At 33.7% G+C, this 3,174-nt stretch overlaps 1 protein-coding gene across 1 annotated transcript in view; it reads right to left on the bottom strand.

The window, feature by feature from the left end:
- Positions 1-3,174, bottom strand: part of JMY (junction mediating and regulatory protein, p53 cofactor) — a gene marked incomplete at its 5' end in the record, with an annotated part of 66,572 nt that overhangs the window by 29,945 nt on the left and 33,453 nt on the right.

Below are 3,174 nucleotides of genomic sequence, written 5' to 3'. Positions count from 1 at the left end.
CCTCTAAATTGTCATTCTTTCTGTCTTAAGCCTCAACTCCAACCCTGCTAAATTAGTTTCTCAAGCATTTTAATCTTTTTAAAGAAATATCCTGTTTTTATCCTCTATGCCTAGAAAACACGCGGTTTGCAGAGAAGGTATTTCAGTTCTGGTTTTCTAATACTGCAGTGAGTCTTTTTTAAGTGACCATAAATACCTGATCTTTTTCTTTCTCTTGGAAAATAGGAACTAAATGTCAGTGATGCAAAACATCCTTCAAACAAAAAAATGTCTCTTCAAATGCTGGGGTTTGCCCTCTTTTAATACTCTTTAAAATAAATTACCCAGTCATTCTCAGGGGAAAAAAAAGTATAAAAATAAATTATGTTCTAATACTGTTATATCCAAGTAACTTCTGTGGGTATATTGAAAGAACTTCTGTGGGTTTTGATAACTATTAAGTCCAAAGTACGTTATCATTGTTGATGAGTGTCTTTCTAATAATGTCTTACTGCATTATTAAAAGCCTAACTATGAGTCCAACTTTTGTCTACAGAATGTACCCTATTACTTCATCTGGGGTGCTTAAAGCTTTCTGCTTTCTATTGTCTTTAAACACAATGACCACTTAAAATACTTTTTATTTCTAAGTCTTTTTGAACTTTTGATTGAACTGGAGATTATTATACAAATATTTAATATAAGATTAAAGAAAAAAATTATCATTTTTACGACCAACTTTCGTTTGCCAATTTGAACACTGAAAGCGAAGAAAGCAAAAGCATTGCTAATCTGTTACTAAAAATAATAATTCAAATATGTTTAAATGAATCTTCAAAGATTTCCCAAATTTAGCTTCTTTCTTAGCCTTTCCAAAAAGCTGTCACAGAAAGAAGTTTAAAAAATTACAATGAAATATACCAAAGTGAAACATACTTTTATGAAAAATACTATGTTGCATCTGTACCAAAATCACTGTCCATTTCTTACAGAAAGATTAATTTTCCAGAAATAGATATTAATGCCTTCTTGAATAGAATCCTTAACAAAATTAATATTTTTGCTGATGTATCCAACTCAGGCAAGAGCAAAATTACAGTCATGAAATGCAAGTTATGCTTAAATACTCGAAGTTATTGGAAGCAAATATCTCTTTGATTCAGGCTCAGTACACAGGAAAGTAAAGTACTCTTAGAATTATGAAACTATGAAAAACATTCTTAAAAAAAACAAGCAATACTTTGTTGGAAAATGATTTTGTTTATGAAAATATCACAGAACATTTAGCATGTAAGTTAAAAATTGTTTTCGAAGTGTATCTTTAGAACTGAATCATACACTTCTAAAAGGAAAAAGAGAAGAATAGTTACTGAATCCTATATATGCAAGATGGGACTTGTTGGAATTTAAGTCCCCAGTCTCTCAGTTCCATTTGTCCATCTATTTTACATACTTAGAGAATTACAAAGGATTCTCACTCTGATCTAACGTTTCTGTTTACTGTCATGAGGACAAGACTTGGCAACCAGTCCACGAACACAGACTCTGGTCTACCTCAGAAGGAAAGTTTTCATCATTCCCCTCAAACAAAATTCAGAACAACAGATGGAACTTAAGAGGTACAAATCAGGGAAATTAAAAAGCGCAATATGTAACTTGTGTAGAGAAATTATTTCTTTTTTTTTTTTTTTTTAAATACAGATAATCATAGGGCTATCATTTTCAGCTGTCAAATAAAAAAAAAATTTGTAACTAACCTAATCACCTACCCAGGTGATTTTGGTATCATGATGACTTGATAAATGTAGTAGTTTTCTACATATTTACAGTGTCAACACATTTTAGGAAACAAAAAAAGTGCTCAATTAACACTAAATGAAAACTCCAGAAACAAGGACATTTTTACTGTCCCTTTTAAAAATCAATCAGCAGGGTAGGTTTAGATTTGGAGAAGAAGGAGTTAATATACTTGTTCCTCTTGCACTTAATTCCCATGTGTCTCCTTTTCCTACTCAGTGAGAGCAAATTTATATATCTAAGCACAGCAGGAAGGTCTGCATTTCTTAAGCTTAAAGAAGAAAATGTATCACATTCTCATTTTTTGTTGTTGGTGGTTTTGTTTCTTCATTGTCATCTCTTCCAAATATACCAGCTAACATAATCACCAAATATTTTCTTTGTGATAAGACTGCAACCCTTCTTCTCCTATATGGGATTCCCAGTCACGGTTGCCACATCCAACTTTGTATCCTTAGAGCTCTTACATTCTCAAAGCAAAAAAAGATGTTTTGGAAAAGAATTGGTCCTCATATCTCCCCATCACCATGTTTTGACCCAGAGCTCTCTATACCTTGTAATACATCATCCCAAAGCACCATATCCATTCACACCCATCAGATGGTCCTCATTCCTCTGCCCCCAAAAGCCCCAACCTCCCCGTTCAAAGCCCTTCACCACCCAGTATATTGCAATGAACCTCTCTCCTTTTCCTATGCAGCCCCTAATGATTAGGCACATTAAAACAATGACTCACTCATTTACCACATTGAGATCTCATTCAACAAAAATTCACGGAAGGTCTCCACTGGGAGAAAAAATAAGATGTACTATGGAAAAGATGATGCATGGCTGACCTAAATATGTGAACATATCAAATACAGTATTTCCAATTAGTACTACTGGATTCTCTCATCAACTCTTAGGTAGGGATGCCAGCAGTCCGACAAACTCAGGTCTCCAGACAACTCTTGGTTTTCTAAATATAAAGAACATTGAAATGGAGCAAAACTTTTTTATTTTTGTGCTCTGGATCTTGCATGTACTCTCTCTCCTTGCAGATCAAGCTGTCGTCTGCAGAAGATCCTAAAATAGGCACATAGTCTATCAGGCTTACAAACCTACCAATCTATACAGTGGTAAAGTCGTGAGTTCTCTGGGTAACCTCTTCATAACAGAGCCACTGGTTTAGTCAAACTTTGATGAAACATTTGAAGTGCTCTAAAAACAAGTAACTGATTGGACAGAATGTAAATTACCATTAGTATGACAAATTTCTTAGCATCGAATATCCATGTAATAGCAAATTTCAAAGGAGAATTTGCAGCATTTTTGCTTTTGAGGAGTGTCATAAAACCAAATTAATTGAGGTTTTCTTCTGCTAAGACATTTAAACACTGTTTAATGCATGCACTCTTT

The sequence above is a fragment of the Egretta garzetta genome, unplaced genomic scaffold (genome assembly GCF_000687185.1).
Source record: "Egretta garzetta isolate BGI_Z169 unplaced genomic scaffold, ASM68718v1 scaffold424, whole genome shotgun sequence".
Lineage (NCBI taxonomy): Eukaryota > Metazoa > Chordata > Aves > Pelecaniformes > Ardeidae > Egretta > Egretta garzetta.
This window is presented reverse-complemented; position numbering and strand designations above follow the sequence as displayed.